This window comes from Vicia villosa, unplaced genomic scaffold (genome assembly GCF_029867415.1).
Source record: "Vicia villosa cultivar HV-30 ecotype Madison, WI unplaced genomic scaffold, Vvil1.0 ctg.000374F_1_1, whole genome shotgun sequence".
NCBI classification, from domain to species: Eukaryota; Viridiplantae; Streptophyta; class Magnoliopsida; order Fabales; family Fabaceae; genus Vicia; species Vicia villosa.
Window position 1 is genome coordinate 930,459 of NW_026705173.1, and position 27,708 is coordinate 958,166.

Here is a 27,708-nt window from a genome sequence, read left to right on the forward strand (position 1 = left end):
TAGATATATTAAATGATAAGTGTGTGAAAAATGAAGTGAAAATGATTTAATTTGATAGGCGAAATAATCATGTGAAGTTGTGAAGAAAATAAATGAGAAAAGTGATAAAAATTAAGGATTTGTCTCCACCAAGGCTTGAACCCACGCTCCCATGGTCACCACACAAAACAAAGCCAACTGAGCTACACGCTCAGTGTGACTAAAGAGGGATCCGAGTTGATTATATGTGAAACACGCGCGTTTAAAATAAAAAAGAAAACAAAAGGTCTGAGGGGGGATCGAACCCCATACCTAAGGCATGAGAATGTGAGAGGCGCTTGTAACCAAGTGAGCTGAACGTTTTAGTCGTTCAAAACACACTTCCAATTGATTATATTTTAAACTTGCTTCTGAAAACTCAAAAAAACGCGCGCAAAGTATAACACCCCGAATTTTATTTAATTGGTTAATTATATTATTGAAGGATTTAAATATTTGATTTAGTCGAATTTGGATTGTCGGTGTTATTTAAGGGCGTATTTGGAATTATATAAATTGAAGTCGGATAGTCGGAAAATAATATTAAGAATAATATTATTTATATGTCGGAATTATTATATTGAAGGAATTATTATTATAAGTGATATAATTGATTATTTGAGTTATATCTCTTATTGGGCCTAAATTGATTTTGGAGGATATTAAATAAAGAGAGGATTTAAACACTAAGCCCAATTGGTTTTATATTAGGGTTTTAGAGATTTTGGAAAGTGAGAGTTGTCATAATGAAGAAGCAAGAATAGAGGAGAAAGAGGCAAGACTATGGAGAAGAAGAAGCTTGAAGATTTTTCATCCGTGGTGTCACCCATTGAGTTGCTTCCATTGATAAGGTAAGGGTGGGGTTCTTTTCCTATAATAGGGTTTATGAGCATTTGTATGTTGGGGATGAGGGATTTATATTATTCCAATTGCTTGTGTTAATTGTTGCTGGAAATTAGGATATAGGTTGTAGTTAAAGTTGCTTTCTCCTGCCTTTGATGTCCGGCAGCAAATTTTGTATGGCGGTCGTTGCCGAGCGACACACCCACTTACCCATGTTATTTTATTTCGTTGCTTTTAATTGTCTGCTGTATCCATGCTGTGACCTTGCTTGTTTCTGTTTCAAATTGTTTTACATTGTTTGTTTCTGTTTCATATTACATTCCATTATTTATTCTCATGTTTATACAGTAGCTTAATATAAATACATATATATATATATATATATATATATATATATATATATATATATATATATATATATATATATATATATATATATATATTACTTAATCATACCTTATATGTGCCGTGTGTTACTTAAATATGTATATGTTACTTAATGAAACATATATAATATATATGTGAATAATGACATATATATATATATATATATATATATATATATATATATATATATATATATATATATATATATATATATATATATATATATATATATATATATATTATAGAATGTAAAACAGCCACGTTCGATCGAAATAACCAAATTAAGCGGTATAATTAGTTGCTCGGAATTTGATAAAAATTTACGTGGTAGCTAAGTTTAATTAGTAGATTAACGTGATGGTGATATTTTGTTGAAATTGTGATATTTTATGAGTCGACCGAAATTGTGTTTGATTTAAATATTATTTATAAATAAATATTGATTTTGTGATGGAAATTGACAAACATTTTAGGAATAGAATATAATGAAATTGGAATTAATATTATTTGTAATAATTTTAGGAGTTTTAGAATTAGATATAAATAATTAGAATAATAAGCTAATTTAAATTATTTTAATTTGAATAGAGTTGTTAGAGTTGCTAATAAGGTTGTCAATAGAGTTATTAAAGTTGTCAATAGAGTTGTTAGAGTTGACAATAAAGTTGTTAGAGTTATTTTGAATTACTGAGAGTCGTGCTTTTGTTTGTTTTGAGTAATTCTGACATGTTTAGAGTTGTCAGTGTATAATGTCGGTGTTTGCTTTTCATTGGAACTTTAACAATTCATATCTTTTAAACCGTAACTCCGTTCGAGTTCCCGTTCAAAGCGTTAGAAAGCTAGCGCGATATTTTTTTCAATAAAAATGGTCTTGAGCAATAGAATGCTAGAAATTGGAAATGGAGTAGAAATAGAAGTGAATTAAATTAATAGTGTGATTATTAATTGGTTGATTAAATTGATAGTGGAATTAATTTTAATGTGTTTAATTGATTGGAATATAATTTGGAATTAGATCAACTATTCGGTTTGTCGGTAAATTACGATATTTTGAGAATTTATCCGTAATTGTGTTTTGGCTTGAATATGTATGTTGAGAAATATATATTGCTATGCCAATGATGTCGTTTTGATATTGATTCTCTGTGGGTAGTTGGATAGCATTAATTTTAATGATTAATTGCTTGATTTTAAAAGTGTATGGTCATATATAATTGGCAAAATGAGAATTAACATGAGATAGTATGGTTACTAGTGTTAATTGGATTTTGTGAATCGTAATGGATTAATTGGCCTTTTATATGTGAAAAATATCTATGTGTTGTGAATGTTGTGTATAATTGGTGGATAATTCATAGAGTTGGATTATTGTGGTATGCGGTAGGTTAAGATTGAAGAGAATATCTTAATTGCATATATTGTTGTTAATTGTACATTCATTCATAGCATGGTCGGCTTTATTGTGGAAGCGGTGAAACTGTGGGTTCACATGGTATTAGACGGTGATCCTTGAATGGAAATAGACGTAGATTACGTTGATCCTTAATTGGAAACATGCGTAGTAGCTTTGATCTTGTCCGGATCGGAAGCGGCTTGGATTCTAGAGTGAATTCGGAAAGCGGTAAACTATATGTTTACATTTGGTGGCTTTGATCTTGTCCGAATCTGAAGCGTGGCTAGATTCTATATGAATCGGAAGCGGTGGAACTTTGGGTCCATATTGGGTACCACATGCATAGAGTCACATGTCTTGCATTGAGTCACATTGAGGTTATGTGATGTTTGAATATATGCATTTATGTGATTTTTATGTGTACATGAGATGTGATAATTGAAACTGGTGATATTTTGATACATAATTGGTTAAATGTGTGAATATGTGATAATGATGGATTGTGTATATATTTGGGATAATAGTATTGAATCTTTTGAGTATTATACTATTGAATTTTGTGCATACTTGAATATGTGAAATTTATTGGATGATAATATTTACATGATTATGACTTGTTGTGTGATGAAAAGGATGTGAGACTAATGAATTGTAGAAGTAAGATGTGTATAGTAGCTATTGATACTTGCGATGTGATGATTTTATATGTCTGAATCCTAGCATGCACTTTATCATATGCCCACTTATATGATTTGATATCTCACCCTTTTCTCTTATTTCGCCGTTGCCTTTATATTGGCAACGTGCAGGTATTCAAGTATGAAGATTTAGTTGCCGTTACTCGAGTCGGTTGTCGCTCTGATACGTAGCACTCTGGGGGAACGATTTATATTATTTATGATGTTTCTATTTAATTGTTTCATTTTGGTTGGACAAAATGATAAGTTAACTGAAGATATTTTATTGAATATATTCTTAAGTAATTCCGCTGTGTTTTAATAAAATAAGTTATTCTGTTTCAAAGGTGCTATGTATCCGCTTTATGCGACGAGGTGATTTGTTTTGTTTTGATTATGTGACACCTCATTTGTTTATTGAGGAATTTTGAAAACTCTGATTTTTATATATATTTGTCGAGTAGAAATGGGGTGTTACATTAGTGGTATCAGAGCAGGTCGGTCCGTCCGGCCAAATTGTCGAGTCTGTTGAGTTGTGCGACAGTTGAATGCTGTCAGTGTTTTAGTCTTTAGTACATGACACATGTGTGAAACACTGTCCGTACTTGTTTGTTTTGTTGCAGGAATTGGTTTGATTCCAAGTGGGGGAGAAGTTTTACTTCTCGAAGATGTTTCTGTTGTAAGGGATGGTCAGGTATGCTGTCGACAAGCGACGATGCAAGTATTGTTTTTTGGATGTTACCCAGAGTCGAAGATGATGTGAAGTTAAGGATAATTTTGGGAGACAGAAGTTAGAGAGTGGCGATGTTCGGCACGGTTGAGGACTGAGAACTTGTCGGTGTGTTTAACCTTTGCGTCTGATGCCGGTGTTTGACAAGTGTTAAAGTGATAAAGTTGCGGTAGACTTTATGTTAGACTCGTATAACTGATTAACAGATGTAGTCGATGTGTGAAGTGTTGTGAATCGCGAACCCGAGTTGGAACTCAAGAATGCACGTAGCTTGAGTTTCGGATATCTGATTTGAACTCCGTTTGAAGCGTCAGAAAGATAACGATATGAAGTGTATTATAAGAATGATTGCCGCAAGCGTAATAGATTTGATTCTTACGTGATGATGTTGGGATGAGGTACAGTTGTCGTCAAGGTTAATTGAGGAGTTTAGGAGATAAAATAAAAATTGTCGATGCTTGACGTCGATGTTTACAATTCGAATAACATTAAAGATTTGTATCTTAGGTTTCGAGTATCAGTTCGACGTACCGTTTGAGCCTACGAAGAGGTGAAATTGTATTCTACCTTATGGAAATGTGTAAGCCTGTTGAATAAGAATGGTTATTACCGCATATGTCTGAAGCGAAGTTAAGCAGAACTTGTCGTTGATGATTAAGATGAGAAAACGAGATGTTCGGTATTAAAGATGATTTGAGTACTGATGACTTTTAAGGAAGAGTGAAGTAGTAGCGAAGAAAAAGTCAGACTTCGGGATGATAGAAGTCGTATTTGGGATGCCAAAAGTGGCGGTGTGTACAAAAGAATGACTGTATAGAATTTCTATCGCCAGTTTATCGTGAGGAGGTCTTCGGTTGAGACAAAACGAATTGTGTGATGCTAAGTGATTATGAATTAGACTTCTGTATTATGTTTGGACGTCGGTGTCTCATCGACAAGATCGATTGATAAGGTAAGATGTTGTAGAAGTTGTGAAAACCCAAAGTGAATCATTGGATTACGTCGTGTTATTGGATTTAAGTGGAAATTCGGAAAGAACACTATTATGATGTAACAACGATTTATACTCACTAAGGTTGTCGGATACTAATTGAAAAATTGGGGAACTGATCACCCTCAATCTATTGTTAATGGTAGACGAAACTCGTGTTGGACGTTATAGATTTATCTTGTTGTCTTAATAGTGTAGAAAGAGTATCTATATTTTATCGTGAAGATAGTCGCCCATCAGTTTGTGTAGCTTGGTAAGAGGGATGGTTGAGTTAGAATTAGATGAGATTAACAATCAGTGTGGTACGTATTATGCAAGCGAGTGTTGCAAAGTGAAAGATTGGAAATATCAAGTAAACAACGATGTGAGGATGAGTATTAAAGAAAGTTTGTATTGGATCGAGAATTTGTGAACCATATAAGTAGACAGAATTTTATCGAGAATGGTGACTTAAAAGAGAATTATCAGAGTTGAGCATCGGAAGCCTTAGGTGACACTGTTGTTGAAAGGCTTGGGGGAGTAAGAAACTATATGCCAGAAGTCGGTAAAGATGAGTTATCTTGATATTGGATTGATGGACTGTTGGAATAAATGTGATGCGCCAGAATACTGCATTGATTCGTTGATTATTGAAAAACTGGTAAGAACTGTAATGTGTTTTTGTTCATGAGAATCATTGTTGTGACGAAGAGGTAGTGATCGAAGTGTTACCAAGCGTGATTTGGAGATTTGAGATTTGGATACGAGGTTTGTGTTTGGATGGTGTTGAGCGAATTTTCGAGGACGAAAATATTCTAAGTGGGGGAGAGTTGTAACACCCCGAATTTTATTTAATTGGTTAATTAAATTATTGAAGGATTTAAATATTTGATTTAGTCGAATTTGGATTGTCGGTGTTATTTAAGGGCGTATTTGGAATTATATAAATTGAAGTCGGATAGTCGGAAAATAATATTAAGAATAATATTATTTATATGTCGGAATTATTATATTGAAGGAATTATTATTATAAGTGATATAATTGATTATTTGAGTTATATCTCTTATTGGGCCTAAATTGATTTTGGAGGATATTAAATAAAGAGAGGATTTAAACACTAAGCCCAATTGGTTTTATATTAGGGTTTTAGAGATTTTGGATAGTGAGAGTTGTCATAATGAAGAAACAAGAATAGAGGAGAAAGAGGCAAGACTATGGAGAAGAAGAAGCTTGAAGATTTTTCATCCGTGGTGTCACCCATTGAGTTGCTTCCATTGATAAGGTAAGAGTGGGGTTCTTTTCCTATAATAGGGTTTATGAGCATTTGTATGTTGGGGATTAGGGATTTATATTATTCCAATTGCTTGTGTTAATTGTTGCTGGAAATTAGGATATAGGTTGTAGTTAAAGTTGCTTTCTCCTGCCTTTGATGTCCGGCAGCAAATTTTGTGTGGGGGTGGTTGCCGAGCGACACATCCACTTACCCATGTTATTTTATTTCGTTGCTTTTAATTGTCTGCGGTATCCATGCTGTGACCTTGCTTGTTTCTGTTTCAAATTGTTTTACATTGTTTGTTTCTGTTTCATATTACATTCCATTATTTATTCTCATGTTTATACAGTAGCTTAATATAAATACATATATATATATATATATATATATATATATATATATATATATATATATATATATATATATATATATATATAATAGAATGTAAAACAGCCCCGTTCGATCGAAATAACTAAATTAAGCGGTATAATTAGTTGCTCGGAATTTGATAAAAATTTACGTGGTAGCTAGGTTTAATTAGTAGATTAACGTGGTGGTGTTATTTTGTTGAAATTGTGATATTTTACGAGTCGACCGAAATTGTGTTTGATTTAAATATTATTTATAAATAAATATTGATTTTGTGATGGAAATTGACACATATTTTAGGAATAGAATATAATGGAATTGGAATTAATATTATTTGTAATAATTTTAGGAGTTTTAGAATTAGATATAAATAATTAGAATAATAAGCTAATTTAAATTATTTTAATTTGAATAGAGTTGTTAGAGTTGCTAATAAGGTTGTCAATAGAGTTATTAAAGTTGTCAATAGAGTTGTTAGAGTTGACAATAAAGTTGTTAGAGTTATTTTGAATTACTGAGAGTCATGCTTTTGTTTGTTTTGAGTAATTCTGACATGTTTAGAGTTGTCAGTGTATAATGTCGGTGTTTGCTTTTCATTGGAACTTTAACAATTCATATCTTTTAAACCGTAACTCCGTTCGAGTTCCCGTTCGAAGCGTTAGAAAGCTAGCGCGATATTTTTTTCAATAAAAATGGTCTTGAGCAATAGAATGCTAGAAATTGGAAATGGAGTAGAAATAGAAGTGAATTAAATTAATAGTGTGATTATTAATTGGTTGATTAAATTGATAGTGGAATTAATTTTAATGTGTTTAATTGATTGGAATATAATTTGGAATTAGATCAACTATTCGGTTTGTCGGTAAATTACGATATTTTGAGAATTTATCCGTAATTGTGTTTTGGCTTGAATATGTATGTTGAGAAATATATATTGCTATGCCAATGATGTCGTTTTGATATTGATTCTCTGTGGGTAGTTGGATAGCATTAATTTTAATGATTAATTGCTTGATTTTAAAAGTGTATGGTCATATATAATTGGCAAAATGAGAATTAACATGAGATAGTATGGTTACTAGTGTTAATTGGATTTTGTGAATCGTAATGGATTAATTGGCCTTTTATATGTGAAAAATATCTATGTGTTGTGAATGTTGTGTATAATTGGTGGATAATTCATAGAGTTGGATTATTGTGGTATGCGGTAGGTTAAGATTGAAGAGAATATCTTAATTGCATATATTGTTGTTAATTGTACATTCATTCATAGCATGGTCGGCTTTATTGTGGAAGCGGTGAAACTGTGGGTTCACATGGTATTAGACGGTGATCCTTGAATGGAAATAGACGTAGATTACGTTGATCCTTAATTGGAAACATGCGTAGTAGCTTTGATCTTGTCCGGATCGGAAGCGGCTTGGATTCTAGAGTGAATTCGGAAAGCGGTAAACTATATGTTTACATTTGGTGGCTTTGATCTTGTCCGGATCTGAAGCGTGGCTAGATTCTATATGAATCGGAAGCGGTGGAACTTTGGGTCCATATTGGGTACCACATGCATAGAGTCACATGTCTTGCATTGAGTCACATTGAGGTTATGTGATGTTTGAATATATGCATTTATGTGATTTTTATGTGTACATGAGATGTGATAATTGAAACTGGTGATATTTTGATACATAATTGGTTAAATGTGTGAATATGTGATAATGATGGATTGTGTATATATTTGGGATAATAGTATTGAATCTTTTGAGTATTATACTATTGAATTTTGTGCATACTTGAATATGTGAAATTTATTGGATGATAATATTTACATGATTATGACTTGTTGTGTGATGAAAAGGATGTGAGACTAATGAATTGTAGAAGTAAGATGTGTATAGTAGCTATTGATACTTGCGATGTGATGATTTTATATGTCTGAATCCTAGCATGCACTTTATCATATGCCCACTTATATGATTTGATATCTCACCCTTTTCTCTTATTTCGCCGTTGCCTTTATATTGGCAACGTGCAGGTATTCAAGTATGAAGATTTAGTTGCCGTTACTCGAGTCGGTTGTCGCTCTGATACGTAGCACTCTGGGGGAACGATTTATATTATTTATGATGTTTCTATTTAATTGTTTCATTTTGGTTGGACAAAATGATAAGTTAACTGAAGATATTTTATTGAATATATTCTTAAGTAATTCCGCTGTGTTTTAATAAAATAAGTTATTCTGTTTCAAAGGTGCTATGTATCCGCTTTATGCGACGAGGTGATTTGTTTTGTTTTGATTATGTGACACCTCATTTGTTTATTGAGGAATTTTGAAAACTCTGATTTTTATATATATTTGTCGAGTAGAAATGGGGTGTTACATTAGTGGTATCAGAGCAGGTCGGTCCGTCCGGCCAAATTGTCGAGTCTGTTGAGTTGTGCGACAGTTGAATGCTGTCAGTGTTTTAGTCTTTAGTACATGACACATGTGTGAAACACTGCCCGTACTTGTTTGTTTTGTTGCAGGAATTGGTTTGATTCCAAGTGGGGGAGAAGTTTTACTTCTCGAAGATGTTTCTGTTGTAAGGGATGGTCAGGTATGCTGTCGACAAGCGACGATGCAAGTATTGTTTTTTGGATGTTACCCAGAGTCGAAGATGATGTGAAGTTAAGGATAATTTTGGGAGACAGAAGTTAGAGAGTGGCGATGTTCGGCACGGTTGAGGACTGAGAACTTGTCGGTGTGTTTAACCTTTGCGTCTGATGCCGGTGTTTGACAAGTGTTAAAGTGATAAAGTTGCGGTAGACTTTATGTTAGACTCGTATAACTGATTAACAGATGTAGTCGATGTGTGAAGTGTTGTGAATCGCGAACCCGAGTTGGAACTCAAGAATGCACGTAGCTTGAGTTTCGGATATCTGATTTGAACTCCGTTTGAAGCGTCAGAAAGATAACGATATGAAGTGTATTATAAGAATGATTGCCGCAAGCGTAATAGATTTGATTCTTACGTGATGATGTTGGGATGAGGTACAGTTGTCGTCAAGGTTAATTGAGGAGTTTAGGAGATAAAATAAAAATTGTCGATGCTTGACGTCGATGTTTACAATTCGAATAACATTAAAGATTTGTATCTTAGGTTTCGAGTATCAGTTCGACGTACCGTTTGAGCCTACGAAGAGGTGAAATTGTATTCTACCTTATGGAAATGTGTAAGCCTGTTGAATAAGAATGGTTATTACCGCATATGTCTGAAGCGAAGTTAAGCAGAACTTGTCGTTGATGATTAAGATGAGAAAACGAGATGTTCGGTATTAAAGATGATTTGAGTACTGATGACTTTTAAGGAAGAGTGAAGTAGTAGCGAAGAAAAAGTCAGACTTCGGGATGATAGAAGTCGTATTTGGGATGCCAAAAGTGGCGGTGTGTACAAAAGAATGACTGTATAGAATTTCTATCGCCAGTTTATCGTGAGGAGGTCTTCGGTTGAGACAAAACGAATTGTGTGATGCTAAGTGATTATGAATTAGACTTCTGTATTATGTTTGGACGTCGGTGTCTCATCGACAAGATCGATTGATAAGGTAAGATGTTGTAGAAGTTGTGAAAACCCAAAGTGAATCATTGGATTACGTCGTGTTATTGGATTTAAGTGGAAATTCGGAAAGAACACTATTATGATGTAACAACGATTTATACTCACTAAGGTTGTCGGATACTAATTGAAAAATTGGGGAACTGATCACCCTCAATCTATTGTTAATGGTAGACGAAACTCGTGTTGGACGTTATAGATTTATCTTGTTGTCTTAATAGTGTAGAAAGAGTATCTATATTTTATCGTGAAGATAGTCGCCCATCAGTTTGTGTAGCTTGGTAAGAGGGATGGTTGAGTTAGAATTAGATGAGATTAACAATCAGTGTGGTACGTATTATGCAAGCGAGTGTTGCAAAGTGAAAGATTGGAAATATCAAGTAAACAACGATGTGAGGATGAGTATTAAAGAAAGTTTGTATTGGATCGAGAATTTGTGAACCATATAAGTAGACAGAATTTTATCGAGAATGGTGACTTAAAAGAGAATTATCAGAGTTGAGCATCGGAAGCCTTAGGTGACACTGTTGTTGAAAGGCTTGGGGGAGTAAGAAACTATATGCCAGAAGTCGGTAAAGATGAGTTATCTTGATATTGGATTGATGGACTGTTGGAATAAATGTGATGCGCCAGAATACTGCATTGATTCGTTGATTATTGAAAAACTGGTAAGAACTGTAATGTGTTTTTGTTCATGAGAATCATTGTTGTGACGAAGAGGTAGTGATCGAAGTGTTACCAAGCGTGATTTGGAGATTTGAGATTTGGATACGAGGTTTGTGTTTGGATGGTGTTGAGCGAATTTTCGAGGACGAAAATATTCTAAGTGGGGGAGAGTTGTAACACCCCGAATTTTATTTAATTGGTTAATTAAATTATTGAAGGATTTAAATATTTGATTTAGTCGAATTTGGATTGTCGGTGTTATTTAAGGGCGTATTTGGAATTATATAAATTGAAGTCGGATAGTCGGAAAATAATATTAAGAATAATATTATTTATATGTCGGAATTATTATATTGAAGGAATTATTATTATAAGTGATATAATTGATTATTTGAGTTATATCTCTTATTGGGCCTAAATTGATTTTGGAGGATATTAAATAAAGAGAGGATTTAAACACTAAGCCCAATTGGTTTTATATTAGGGTTTTAGAGATTTTGGATAGTGAGAGTTGTCATAATGAAGAAACAAGAATAGAGGAGAAAGAGGCAAGACTATGGAGAAGAAGAAGCTTGAAGATTTTTCATCCGTGGTGTCACCCATTGAGTTGCTTCCATTGATAAGGTAAGAGTGGGGTTCTTTTCCTATAATAGGGTTTATGAGCATTTGTATGTTGGGGATTAGGGATTTATATTATTCCAATTGCTTGTGTTAATTGTTGCTGGAAATTAGGATATAGGTTGTAGTTAAAGTTGCTTTCTCCTGCCTTTGATGTCCGGCAGCAAATTTTGTGTGGGGGTGGTTGCCGAGCGACACATCCACTTACCCATGTTATTTTATTTCGTTGCTTTTAATTGTCTGCGGTATCCATGCTGTGACCTTGCTTGTTTCTGTTTCAAATTGTTTTACATTGTTTGTTTCTGTTTCATATTACATTCCATTATTTATTCTCATGTTTATACAGTAGCTTAATATAAATACATATATATATATATATATATATATATATATATATATATATATATATATATATATATATATATATATATATATATAATAGAATGTAAAACAGCCCCGTTCGATCGAAATAACTAAATTAAGCGGTATAATTAGTTGCTCGGAATTTGATAAAAATTTACGTGGTAGCTAGGTTTAATTAGTAGATTAACGTGGTGGTGTTATTTTGTTGAAATTGTGATATTTTACGAGTCGACCGAAATTGTGTTTGATTTAAATATTATTTATAAATAAATATTGATTTTGTGATGGAAATTGACACATATTTTAGGAATAGAATATAATGGAATTGGAATTAATATTATTTGTAATAATTTTAGGAGTTTTAGAATTAGATATAAATAATTAGAATAATAAGCTAATTTAAATTATTTTAATTTGAATAGAGTTGTTAGAGTTGCTAATAAGGTTGTCAATAGAGTTATTAAAGTTGTCAATAGAGTTGTTAGAGTTGACAATAAAGTTGTTAGAGTTATTTTGAATTACTGAGAGTCATGCTTTTGTTTGTTTTGAGTAATTCTGACATGTTTAGAGTTGTCAGTGTATAATGTCGGTGTTTGCTTTTCATTGGAACTTTAACAATTCATATCTTTTAAACCGTAACTCCGTTCGAGTTCCCGTTCGAAGCGTTAGAAAGCTAGCGCGATATTTTTTTCAATAAAAATGGTCTTGAGCAATAGAATGCTAGAAATTGGAAATGGAGTAGAAATAGAAGTGAATTAAATTAATAGTGTGATTATTAATTGGTTGATTAAATTGATAGTGGAATTAATTTTAATGTGTTTAATTGATTGGAATATAATTTGGAATTAGATCAACTATTCGGTTTGTCGGTAAATTACGATATTTTGAGAATTTATCCGTAATTGTGTTTTGGCTTGAATATGTATGTTGAGAAATATATATTGCTATGCCAATGATGTCGTTTTGATATTGATTCTCTGTGGGTAGTTGGATAGCATTAATTTTAATGATTAATTGCTTGATTTTAAAAGTGTATGGTCATATATAATTGGCAAAATGAGAATTAACATGAGATAGTATGGTTACTAGTGTTAATTGGATTTTGTGAATCTTAATGGATTAATTGGCCTTTTATATGTGAATAATATCTATGTGTTGTGAATGTTGTGTATAATTGGTGGATAATTCATAGAGTTGGATTATTGTGGTATGCGGTAAGTTAAGATTGAAGAGACAATCTTAATTGCATATATTGTTGTTAATTGTACATTCATTCATAGCATGGTCGGCTTTATTGTGGAAGCGGTGAAACTGTGGGTTCACATGGTATTAGACGGTGATCCTTGAATGGAAATAGACGTAGATTACGTTGATCCTTAATTGGAAACATGCGTAGTAGCTTTGATCTTGTCCGGATCGGAAGCGGCTTGGATTCTAGAGTGAATTCGGAAAGCGGTAAACTATATGTTTACATTTGGTGGCTTTGATCTTGTCCGGATCTGAAGCGTGGCTAGATTCTATATGAATCGGAAGCGGTGGAACTTTGGGTCCATATTGGGTACCACATGCATAGAGTCACATGTCTTGCATTGAGTCACATTGAGGTTGTGTGATGTTTGAATATATGCATTTATGTGATTTTTATGTGTACATGAGATGTGATAATTGAAACTGGTGATATTTTGATACATAATTGGTTAAATGTGTGAATATGTGATAATGATGGATTGTGTATATATTTGGGATAATAGTATTGAATCTTTTGAGTATTATACTATTGAATTTTGTGCATACTTGAATATGTGAAATTTATTGGATGATAATATTTACATGATTATGACTTGTTGTGTGATGAAAAGGATGTGAGACTAATGAACTGTAGAAGTAAGGTGTGTATAGTAGCTATTGATACTTGCGATGTGATGATTTTATATGTCTGAATCCTAGCATGCACTTTATCATATGCCCACTTATATGATTTGATATCTCACCCTTTTCTCTTATTTCGCAGTTGCCTTTATATTGGCAACGTGCAGGTATTCAAGTATGAAGATTTAGTTGCCGTTACTCGAGTCGGTTGTCGCTCTGATACGTAGCACTCTGGGGGGAACGATTTATATTATTTATGATGTTTCTATTTAATTGTTTCATTTTGGTTGGACAAAATGATAAGTTAACTGAAGATATTTTATTGAATATATTCTTAAGTAATTCCGCTGTGTTTTAATAAAATAAGTTATTCTGTTTCAAAGGTGCTATGTATCCGCTTTATGCGACGAGGTGATTTGTTTTGTTTTGATTATGTGACACCTCATTTGTTTATTGAGGAATTTTGAAAACTCTGATTTTTATATATATTTGTCGAGTAGAAATGGGGTGTTACACAAAGCAACTTCATCTTCAACCTCACGATTTCAATTTCTGGAAATCCTATCTCCCTCAATTCTCAACTAAATTCAAAGATGTAAAGATGGATTTTGCTCGTTTTTGGACGAGGATCATGATGGTGTCCTTTAATTTCATTAATTCTACGCGTAACATAAAATTCGCAAGCATGAACACTAAGAACCATAAAACTGAAATTAAACATGAAATACTATATATGCATGATTTGATGCAATTGATTGAGGGTTAATGATCTATGAAGGTGCAGAAACCAACTGGTAACTTCATTTTAGATTTATCATGCGTGAATCATAGAGTTTGAAGCTTTTGAAACTTACCTGAAAAATGAAGATTTGGCTCTGATCAAAGTGTGTTGCAGAGTTGTTGCAACGATCCAGATAGCTTCAGTGATTCTCCTGGAAGGTGTTGAGATGCTTAACTTGGATTTAAAGTGCCCAGAACCACTTGCTCGACCCCAGCTGCAACAGCTCCAAGTGAGAGGTGAAGATGATGATTCTCCACGTACAGAAGTGTTTCAGAGGTTTGGATCACTTCTAAATGACTCCCCTAAGGTGTTTGAATACTTAATTCCAAAGGAAGAGCTTTGGTTTGAAGAATCCGAGTCTTCTTGCCAAAGAACCTTTGAAAAACTTAAGTATGAAGAAAGAAGAGAGAAAGCAAGAATTATTTTGCTTTGGTGTGTCTAATACTGAGGAATGCATCTGTATTTATAGGCAAATGAATGCAGAGCAATTGTACATCGTGAGCTTGCTTAGTGAAGGAAGTTTGGTTTCTTAAGCATGAAGGAATTAAAAGAATATTCCAAGTGCAATGATGAGCTCTTTGATACCACTCCCTAGCTATCATTTTTGCTTGATCTTAGGGGACAATTCTGATGCAGAAGTGAGCTCCAATTGGTTGGGAAGAGATTCCTTTGGTGATTCATCAATTTGCCATAAATTCTCAAATGTAATCATTACATAATCACATGTCTTTGTTTTTGGGAATATTCTCCAATCCTTATGCAATGATGTAAATTGATCTATGGCATGCTTTCAGATGTATTAGAGGTCGTATAGCATCACTTAGTGAAGCTATTTGCACAAAATTACAAAGCTTCAAATTGTACATGACCTATAATTTCACTTCATGAGGCCAACTTTGAACAAGCATAACTCCTAGCTCAAAATGAATTTGGAGAAGGTTGAGCACAATTTGGAAAGCCATAAACATCTAATTCAAATCATTAGTTTGGGGTTTCTTCAGATTCATTTGGGAAAATTGTGAAAAATGAACCCAAAGTTGGATGAAAACTAGGTTAAAAACACTTAGAAAAATTTCTAAGTTTTTATAACCTAAAGCTTGAAAATTCCAAATCTCTTAAATGATTGATTTCTTGAAAAAAGTTGCATTGTAAGATGTTGTTTTATTTTGCAAGATCTACAACTTTCATGTCGGAAGTTTTTTGAGTTGTGTAGGTGAAGTTTTGAGTTCCCAAAATGCCCTCAAAAACCCTAATTCCCGACTTTTTGCTCCTTGATGAATTTCCTTGAATTTATTTGGTCAAATGACTTTAATAACCATATATTTATGATATTAATCTTTAAAAGTCATGGTTTGACCAAAAATCTTAAAAGTCAAAGGTGATCTTATATAGTTGACTTTTTCCAAATAAAGTGAGATTTTGGACTTTTGTGTGGAATTAAGATCTTCTCCTCAAATGAGTGATGTAAATGGATTATATTGAGGTAGTAGAAGTCCTTTAACCATGTATTGAGTTTTGGATCCATGCTCTGATTAAAATTCAACCATCCCGGTGAATTAGGTCAAAAACCCTAATTGTCGACCAGATGAAATTGATGACTGTGGATCTTGAATTGGAGTGTAATGACCAATGGATATTGTTATATGGATCATTTGAAGATGATTGAAGTCTTTGATAAATACCTTTGAGCTTTCTAGGGTTCCCCAAATGTGACCCCTGACTTTAGTCCCTGATGGGCTCAAAACCCTAGACTGGTGAGGTAAGCAAACCTTAGTCCAGGTGATGGGTATCTAATCAATCATAGGTGGATAGAATGAATCTTTTGAGTCCTATGATTGTGTTAGAGACTAATTATTCTATTGATTGATCCTTTGCCTGAGTTCTTTTACTTCTGACCATCGTCGATTAAATGCCAAATGAAGAAGTGACTGCTCTTGGGTATTTGTTTTGATCTGATGAAAAGCCTAAAGATATGACATCTTAGGGGGGTAAAAATTAGAGATGACAGATATGGACATCCGAAACGAGGGGAGGTTGTTTATCGTCATTATAATTGAGACCAGTTCCGCGATATAGACATCCGGATCGAGGGGAGGTTATCACAACTGAGACCAGTTTCGAGATATGGACATCCGAGACGAGGGGAGGTTGTTTATCGTCATTATAACTGAGACCAGTTCCGCAATATAGACATCTGGATTGAGGGGAGGTTATCACAACTGAGACCAGTTTCGAGATATGGACATCCGAAACGAGGGGAGGTTGCTTATCGTCATTATAACTTAGACCAGTTCCGCGATATAGAAATTCGGATCGAGGGGAGGTTATCACAACTGAGACCAGTTTCGAGATATGGACATCCGAAACGAGGGGAGGTTGTTTATCGTCATTATAACTGAGACCAGTTCCGCGATATAGACATCCGAAACGAGGGGAGGTTGTGTACCTTTTTCTAAGTATCGACACTTAGTTGAAGAAGATGGATTGCACATGTTACTTTTCCATCCATTCACTAGAATCCACATTACGTGTTTCTACAGGAGTTTTTCTCCCCATCCCCCGCCAAGTGCGACAACGGGATCAAGTCATGCAAAGATTTTATCACTATTACATCTCAGGAACGCCCAAAATTCGGGCATTCTTTGGTATTTAAGTCTCTTTCACTCTGAAGCATTCGAGATATAAATCTCTCTCCCTCCAGTTGAAAGAAAATTAAATAGGGGCATCTGTCATACCCTAATTTTGACCCCCCTGAGATGTCATATCTTTTAACTGTTCATCAAAGTCAAAGCAGATACTCAGAGCAGTCACCTATTCATCTGGTACTTAGTCGAGGGTGTTCAGGAACAAAAGAACTCAGGCAAAGGATCAATCAGAAAAAGGGATGGTTTCTAACACAACTATGGGACTCAAAAGCTTCATTCTACTCACCTATGATTGATTAGATACCCATCACCTGGACTCAGGATTGCTTACCTCACCAGTCTAGGGTTTTGAGCTCATCAAGGACTAAAATCAGGGATCACATTTGGGAAACCCTAGAAAGCTCAAGGGCATCACTCAAAGGCTTCAATAATTCTCAATTAGTTCATATGACAATGTCCATAGGGCATTACACTTCAATCCAAGGCCTACAGTCATCAATTTCATCTAGTCGATAATTAGGGTTTCTGACCTAATTCACCAAGATAGTTGACTTTTTAATCACGAAATGGATCCAAAACTCAAAGTAAGACTCAAGAGCTTCTATTACCTCAATATAATCCACTCACATTACTCATTTGAAGAGGAGAGTTTGATTCATCACAAAAGTCCAAGAATTCACTTCATTTGGAAAAAGTCAACTGTACAGGATCACCTTTAACTTTTTGGAAATTTTGGTCAACCATGACTTTTGAAGTTTTAAATCATAAATATGTGATATTTGAAGTCATTTGATCAAGAAAAATCAAGAAAATCAATCAAGAATCAAAAGTCAAAAGTTTGTCTTTTCATACTTAGAAAATTTTCTAAGTGTTTTCAAGTGGTTTTTGCCAAACTTTGGAAGGGATTTTCTCAAAATTTCACCTACTTTATGGGACTTTTTCACTAATGAATTGAAGTACATTTTAAGGGCTTTCCAAATTGTGCTAAACCTTCTCCAAATTCATTTTGAGGCTAAGAATTATGATTGATCAAAGTTAGGCACTTGAAGTGAAAATTATAGGTCATGTGCAATTTGGAACTTTGCAATTTTGTGCAAATGACTTCACTAAGTGATGCTACCCGACCTCTAATACATCTGCAAGCACACCATACATCCATTTTCATCATTGCATAAGGATTAGAGAATATTCCCAAAAACAAAGGCATGTGATTATGTAATGATTACATTTGAGAATTTATGGCAAGATGATGAATCACCAAAGGAATCTCTTCCCAACCAATTGGAGCTCATTTCTGTCTCAGATTTGTCCCCTAAGATCAAGCAAAATCGAGGGCTAGGGGATTGATCAAATGGAATCAAAATTCCCATCATTGCATTTTGGATATTTTTGAATTCCTTCATAGCCAAGAAACCAAATCAACCTCACTAAGTAACCACACTCCTCTGCAACTACACTAAACCATTTTCCTATAAATACAAGTGCTATCCTTCATACAATTCACACCAAAGCAACTCTATTCCTTGCTTTCTCTTTCTCTTCTCATGCTTATGGTTTTTCAAAGTTCTTTGGCAAGAAGAATCGTTTTCTTCAAACCAGAGCTTCTCTTTGGAAAGTAAGCATTCTAACATTTCAAGGGGGCTCATTTGAGGTGATCCAAGCACCTGGATCACTTCTGTAGGTGGAGGAACACCATTGTTGCTTTCACTTTGGAGCTGTTGCAGTTGGAGGTCCATAGAGCAATTCAGAAGGTTTCAAACAAAGCCAAGCATCCAGACACGTTCCTTTGGGCATAGTGAAGCTGTTCAGATGGCTACAGCTCATCTGTAACTGAAGATTCATCATCCTCCATGTCCACTTGAAGCTCAAATCGAAGGTGTCGGGTAGAGCAATTCAGAAGGATTGAAGCCACAATAAGCATTCAGTTAGCATCACTGAGTCCCAAGGAAGCTTTTAGGATCACTCACACAAGCCCAGGTGTTCCTCATTATCCTCACGACCTCCATTTTCAGAGGTATTTTTTCAAACTCCAACCCACTTATTTGAGTATTCTTTCTCATATAGCTCGATACTATCTTGTTCAGCATCATCAGAGGATTGAAAACCCTCTATCATCATTCATTTATTCATCTTGTTTGTCATTTAATTTTAAATTTAGGGTTTATGTGTTCTTCGTGTTCATACTGAAATTAGTTAGTTACACTTAGAATAAATGAATTCTGAACCCATGATCATGTTCCTCGTCCAAAAACGAGCAAAATTGATGTTTACATCATACCATTTGGTTGAGAAACCAGAGAGTTAGAATCTTGAATTCTCACAAGCTCAAGGAAGAAGACGACCATGGCTATGGCGCGCAATTTTCAAATCTTTGGGCAAAGTTTATTTTATTTTTAATGGTAGTTTCTTAAACGAATGAATAAGGAAGAGTGTGAGTCCTAAATCTCACAAGAAAATATTGGATTCTCATAAATAACTGTCTTTTAATATTATAATTATCATAATCAAGTAAAAATGTCAATTCATAATGCAAATTTAAAAAAATTGTTTTAAAACATAAAATGATATTTATAAAAGTAGTAAAATTGTAATATATATTAAAATTATGACTCTAAATTAATAATCATAATATTTATATTTATAATAATAAAACGAAACAAAAGTATTGTTTTTTTTACAAAATAAAGACAATATTTGACCGTTGTCTTATTGATGTGCAAAATAAATATCTATATAAACCACTTATATTCGCCAATTATAATCCAATTTCAATATCAAAATACCTGTCATCGTACTATTGATTTTAATAATAATAATAATAATAATAATAATAATAATAATAAAGTTAATAGTAGACATATAGGAGAAAATACATTATTATTGTAATATCCCGATCCTTCGACACCGATAATTATCATTTAAGTGAGTAAATGGTAATTAGAGAGAAAGCATTGGTCTTATTCTCTATTAATCTAAAGAATGATTAATAACAAGAATTAGTGGAGTAGTTAGAATCACATGTGTTTAGTTGGGATGCAACCATATGGCATGATGGTAATTAACACTAAGTTGGAGGGCATCATGAGCACTAAAGAATAAATGCATGGAATATTAGGTCTTGTTTTGGTGAAGACCCATACTTGCCACTACCAAACCAGAATTTTGGGGAAAGAAGAGTTTAGAAGTTAGTGGGAGAAAGAAGAATCATGTTCATCTTTTCCATTTTCGTATTCCATGGCAGCCTCCACTAAATCAGGTATATCTCTCTGCTCGTAACTCCGATTGTAACGATTCTGGTCCCGTTGGATAGCTAACGAATTTCTCTTCAATTTGCACCTATGGTTCGCGTTCATAGCTTATGTTTTGAAGGAGAAAATTGAGCTTGAAGTTGGGACATGCATGCTGATTGTGTGTTAAAGAGTGGATACGGGTTTGATGAATTTGGAGTTGGAGTTTTGGTCAAGTGAGGAGCTCAATTGCAGCATGTTCATCATCCAAAGCTCCATTGATGCAAGGTGAGTCCTTAGATAGTGACTTGGGGGTGTTGCATGTAATGGGGTTATGGTGAGATACACTTGATGCATGTTAGACTAATTGGTGATATGAGTTCTTGATGATAAAGCTATATTGCATGTTGATAGTATGTTTGTGTTCCATATTAATTACTACTAATAGCTGATATTACATGATTTAGACTCCTTTAGAACATTGAGATGTTTGGATTTGGTTTAGAATTTGACTTGATATAGTATTGAGATGTTAGAGGTGTTTGGTTGAAGTTGTATTAGGTTTAGAACCCTTAGAAATGCAGAAAATTGATTCTGCTTCAGGGTAATCGGTTACTGGCATTTGGGTAACCGGTTACTCTGTAGAAAATTGCGTTACTGGGCATTTTGCATGCCAGTAACCGGTTACTGGCTTCTGGGTAACCGGTTACCCTGGGCAAAAGTGCAAAAATCAGCAAACTTCGGAAATTCGTAACTTTCGGCTCGGGTATCGGAATTGCGCAAACTTTATATCGTTGGAAAGCTAGCGACGTGTACTTTCTAATAAAATTGGTCCCCAAACCAGAATGTTTGATTTAATAATAGTGGAGCCCCACTTAGTGAATCAATGAATTAGTATGGGAACTTATGTCTTTACCAATTGATTAATAATTTTTATGTTAAGCATGGCATAGTTGTTTATTGCTTATTATGATTGTGATAACCATATTTGAAAGCGTTATGTCATTATGTTTTATACATGAAAATCTATGGACACCGTCGTTTTGGTTAAACGATCGGTATTGATTGTATTGTTTGTGACCTTGACATTACGTCATATTTCCGTATGCTTGAATCGAAGTGGCCGGAAGGCTAGATTGGGACGCTGCTCCGACTATGTAGTCTATGAGCCCTCCCGGACCGTGTAGTCCAATGGAATAACCCGTTCATGTGTATTGTTCGATATGGTGTGCATCTGAGCTACCGTTGCAGTGTGCTCGTGAGTTTCCGTACGGGGTTTTACTCACTTGCCGTTAACACACTTGCGTGCTCGGTATGGTGGGGTTATGCGGCTATGTAGGCTAATGCATAATGTGGTAACTCACCTCTAGTAAAGTAAAGTAGACTAATACTAGGCTTTCGCCCGATGGGCTCAGGCGTCAAGGTGGCGATTTGTACTCGGCATAACTCACTAGCGTGAAGAAGGTTAACGGAACAATGACGCCATTTAGGCAAAAGTCATCTCGCGGCAATTTAGGCTTGTGCGAACCCGTTTAACCGTCTTGCAGTGTGCTTGTACAAGTCCCTTGACATATAGGCAGGAGGTTACTCATCGAGGATGCATTTATTCCATAATCTAGCCGAGGTTGTTACACTTCTGGATTCCCCGTGTGTGGATGCGGGTTTGCATACTTGTTTGCTATACAGTGTGTATTTGCTTGAGACAAGTCCAATGGTGGACGAGTCACTTTGTTTTCTTCGTACTTGTACCGGATGTGAGGATAAACCCCGGATCAATGGTGGATTCGGTTTGATGCATGTACCCTGTAGATCCGAGTGGACCCATAGGATAGGAGGACTCACTGAGATTTAGTAATCTCACCACAATCAACTTATATTTTTTTCAGGTGCAGTTTAGTAGCGTTTGGTCAGAAGCAGGTTCGGACTAAAGACTTGGAAGTGGTGTTGGCTCGAAGACCTCGTTGGTTTTGACATTCCGCTGTGCAAGATCCATTGAAGACTCATGTATTATGCTTCTTAGTAGAATTTCATGTTGTATTTTATATGGATCTTTCTATAACTATAGCTTTTGTATGTACTCAATATCAATTTTAACGTTTCATGCATAATATACTAGTCAGTTATGTATGGGGTGTTACAATTATACCTTTTACTCATTAATTTGACATCTAATCACATCCCTTCATTTTTATTATATGTGTCTCGGACTTTATTATACATACATTATTATATGACTATGACCAAACCATAATTCAAAACACAAATAGGGTATGCCTTTTTCCATTTTTTTAAATGGCAAAATTTATCATCCTATAGTACAACAACATTTATAAGAACTAGGATAAATTATTCTGCAGGTACCACCTTTCTTAAATCCGCTTTTAATACAATTTGTATTGCATTGTCCACCAGATGCACATTGACCATCCATACATTTGATATCCATAAGGCTGTACTCACCCCTTGATAAACCTACAACCAAACAAACTTCATTATAGATCTTGTGTTCTTAAGTATATTGGAGTATGTAGATTGAATATCAAGTATATAACTAGAGAGAAAAAACAAACTTTTATTTACTACCTGAAAGTAACATCATAGAAATGAACAAAATCAAGCAAAAATAAGATCGATTGAATAACACGGAGGCCATTTTAAAAAAGTTCTCCTTTTACTATTTTTCTTGTGAGATTTAGGACTCACACTCTTCCTTATATATATACTATTTAACTGATTATTAGTAGGTAAAGAATATTCTTTAAAGAAAAGAAATAAATTAATTTAACTTTTTTTGATATTTGCCTTATTTTAAGTTCATTTTTGAAAAGAAAAAAAAAATTAAAAAATATTTTCAAAAGTGTATTTTAGTCAAATGGATGGGCAATTTAATAAGTTGTATATTTGTTATTTTTATTGTGTAATTATGGCTTTTCTTGAAGGACAATTTATTTGGTCGGTAGTATGCAAAAATTTGAAATTTTAATACTTTACTTCATATACTTGATAAATGATTAATTTAAATATATATCTTTCCTATGACACTAAATTTATCCATTCATTTTTATAATTCTAATGGTCTATATTTATTCATTTAATGTTGAAGTTGTTCAAATTAATTAATTCATTTATTTCCTTTATAAATATTAAATGATATTTGTTTTTCAATATGAAATCATAAATTTTTTATTATTTATATTATGTAAATTGTATGATGATAAGTTTTTTATTTGGAATTAAAAAATATCCAATAGTTTAACGGGTATAAATAACACTCTTTTAATACTATAATTACCATAATCAAGTAAAAACGTCAATTCATAATTGAAATTTAAAAACAATTTGTTTTAAAACATAAAACTATACTCCCTTCATTCCTTATTATAAGCAAAATTTCATTTTTTTTAGATACATTGAATAATTAATGTATTAGGACTATATATAATCCAGATACATTAACTATTCAATGTATCTAAAAAAGTGAAATTTTGCTTATAATAAGGAATGAAGGGAGTATTTATTAAAGTAGTAAAATTATAACATAAATTAAAATTAGTGACTCTATACTAATAATCATAATATTTATATTTATAATAATAAAAACGATACAAAAAATATTAGTTTTTACAAAATAAAGATAATATTTGACCATTATCTTATTTATGTACAAATTAAATATCTTAATAAGCTACTTCTAATCGCCAATTATAATCCAATTTAATTACTAAAATACCTATTATGTAAATTGTTTGATGATTAGTTTTTTTTGGAATTTGAAAAAAATCCAATATTTTCTCGCGTATAAATGACTGTCTTTTAATATTATAATTATCATAATCAAGTAAAAATGTCAATTCATAATGCAAATTTAAAAAAATTGTTTTAAAACATAAAATGATATTTATAAAAGTAGTAAAATTGTAATATAAATTAAAATTATGACTCTAAATTAATAATCATCATATTTATATTTATAATAATAAAACGAAACAAAAGTATTGTTTTTTTTTTACAAAATAAAGACAATATTTGACCGTTGTCTTATTGATGTGCAAAATAAATATCTCTATAAACCACTTATATTCGCCAATTATAATCCAATTTCAATATCAAAATACCAGTCATCGTACTATTGATTTTAATAATAATAATAATAATAATAATAATAATAATAATAATAATAATAATAAAGTTAATAGTAGACATATAGGAGAAAATACATTATTATACCTTTTACTCATTAATTTGACATCTAATCACATCCCTTCATTTTTATTATATGTGTCTCGGACTTTATTATACATACATTATTATATGACTATGACCAAACCATAATTGTAACACCCCATACATAACTGACTAGTATATTATGCATGAAACGTTAAAAATTGATATTTGAGTACATACAAAAGCTATAGTTATAGAAACATCCATATTGAGTACAACATGAAATTCTACTAGGAATAATAAAACATTTGTCTTCAATGGATCTGCACATCGGAAGATGAGATCTGACGAGGTCTCCGAGCCATCACCACTTCCAAGTCTTCAGTCCAAACCTGCTACTGATCAAACGCTACTAAACTGCACCTGAAAAAATATAAGTTGATTGGGGTGAGATTACTAAATCTCAGCGAGTCCTCCTATCCTATGGGTCCACTCGGTTCTACGGGGTACATGCATCAACAACCGAATCCACCATTGATTCGGGGTTATCGTCACATCCGGTACAAGTACGGAGCAAACACATGAATCGTCCACCATAGGAGTCATCATATCACAAATACACATTTGTATAACAAACAAGTATGCAGACCCATACCCATGTACGGGGAATCCAGAAGCGCGTTATTGCCTCGACTAGGTTATAAAATACACACCTCGGTGAGTTACACCCATGCCTATTGCCAAGAGACTCGTACAAGCACACTGCAAGAATAGTTAAGCGGGTTCGCACAAGCCTATTTGGCCGCGAGATGACATTGGCCAAAATGGCGTCATTGTCCCGGTAACCACCTTTACGCACGTGTGTTCACTCCGAGTACTGAACCGTCGTCTTGACACATGAGCCCACCGGGCGAAAGCCTAGTGCTTAGTCTACTTGACTTCACTAGAGGTGAGTTACCGATTATGTATTAGCCTACATGGCCACATAACCCCACCATACCGAGCACGCAAGTGTGTTAACGCCAAGTGAGTAAAAACCCCGTACGGAAACTCACGAGCACACTGCAGCGGTAGCTCAGGTGTAAGCCCCAATGATCATAAGATCGAGCTATAACATGGACCACAAATTCTGGGACACTCCATTGACCATAAGGTCGGAGTCATGTTCCCAACCTAGCCCCTGGCCCGCTTTGATTCAAGCATACACACGCATAACAAGCGATAATCCATACAATACAATCAGTTCCGATCGTTTAACCAGAACGACGGTGTCCACAGATTCCATGCATCATACATAATGGCATAATAATTCCAAATATGGATATCACATTCATAAGAAGTAATAGATAATTTATATCCCGCATAACGTAAGAATTATTAATCAGTTAGTAAAGACATAAGTTCTTATACTAATTCAGTGGTTCACTAAGTGGGGTTCCAATATTATTAAATCAAACATTCTGGTTTAGGGACCTATTTCATTAGATAGTACGTATTACTAGCTTTCCAACGATATAAAGTTTGCGCGAAACGGACTTACGACGCAAAAGTTATGAATTTCCGAAGTTTTGGAAAATCTGCCCAACAGCAATGTAATGGGTTACATGAATCATGTAACCGGTTACATCACTGTAAAACTGCATTTTTCACCCTTTTTCACACATGTAACCGGTTACAACAACCATGTAACCGGTTACATCGCTGACAGACCCAAAATTCTGCATTTCAAGAGTTCTAAACCAGTCCAAATGCCCTGTAGTTGATCCCCTGCATCTTTAATACAATCCCAACGAATTTCTAACATATTTATATAATCAAAACCACCAGCATGCAATCACTAACAACATGTGCAACTAGTAGCTATCACACACAACTAGCAATTATCATATAAGCATGTTTTAACATCATAGATTCATGGATTATTTCTCACAATCCCTAACCCCAAATCTAACCCTTGCATGCAAATTCCCCAAGCCACTATCTAAGGACTCACCTTGGATTGATAGATATTTAGATGGTGTTAATGCAGCCTTTGGACTCTCCTCTTGCCCAAAGGTTTACCTTCTTCATCATCAAATTCGCAGCTGCGTTCACACACAAACTCAGCATGGAACACTCCACTTCAAACCTGCTTATTTCCCTCAAAACAGAACCCATGAATGCGAATTAGTACATCAGATTGAAGGGAATTTCGTTAGCTATCCAAAACTTCAAGAATTACCTCAATCGGAGCTGTGAGCAGAGAGTTATGGCACTTTTAGTGGAGGCTGTCTATGGGTTGCGAAAATGGAGAAGATGGACATGACTTCTACTTTCTCCCACTTGCTTCTAAGTTCTTCTTTGTTAAAAATTCTGACTTATAACAACTAACCCTCCAAACATGCCCTTATGATCATGCAATAGAGATCAAGGTCCATTATGTCCTCTAACTTGTTCATATTTACAACAATGCCATGTAGCCATATTCTAACTATGCCATTAGATTCTAACCATTCCACATGAAACTTCCTCTTAATAATCCTTCTTAGATTAACATAATCCAATATCAATATGCCTTCTAGTCATCACTTAACCAATTAAATGATAATTATCGGGTTTAGAGAGCTAGGGTATTACATTCTCCCCCCCCCTAAATAGAATTCTTCCTCGAATTCCTTCCATTCACCAAGAAAACCAACCCGTCATAGCTATCCAATTAAGGGAAAGAATATTACTAGCATTCCTCCTTAGGTAATCTCACTACTCTGTCTGAGGGTCATTCCATATGAAGAAACGTAATCTTCCAAAACACCTGCGTCCCACTATGCATGATTAGCTATTTAACTCTCAAGCAACACGTCTATTCAGATACATCGTCTTGACACACCTGGGAAAAGATCCTTCCAGGGTCCTAGGCCTTCACTGCTCTGCACTGAATCTCTCGAATTTCAGAAACCCTAGCAATCCACTCCTGTTGGATATCTGCTGTTCAAACTCTATTGTGTTCACCCTTGTCCAACACACTTACTGATTCACTTAGCTCCTTGAATTACTTCCCGTTCGAGAATTTACTGCCACAACGTCACTTCTGCGACAACACTTCAAATTATTCTCCACTCGAGTCCATACAATGTCATTAGGTGAT

At 34.1% G+C, this 27,708-nt stretch overlaps 1 long non-coding RNA gene across 1 annotated transcript; it reads left to right on the top strand.

The window, feature by feature from the left end:
* Positions 1-20,347: 20,347 nt before the first annotated feature.
* LOC131627612 (uncharacterized) lies at positions 20,348-22,554 on the top strand. The gene is made up of 3 exons (XR_009291532.1): positions 20,348-20,449; positions 20,549-20,708; positions 22,307-22,554. It is a non-coding gene; the product is annotated as an uncharacterized LOC131627612 (long non-coding RNA).
* Positions 22,555-27,708: the final 5,154 nt, after the last annotated feature.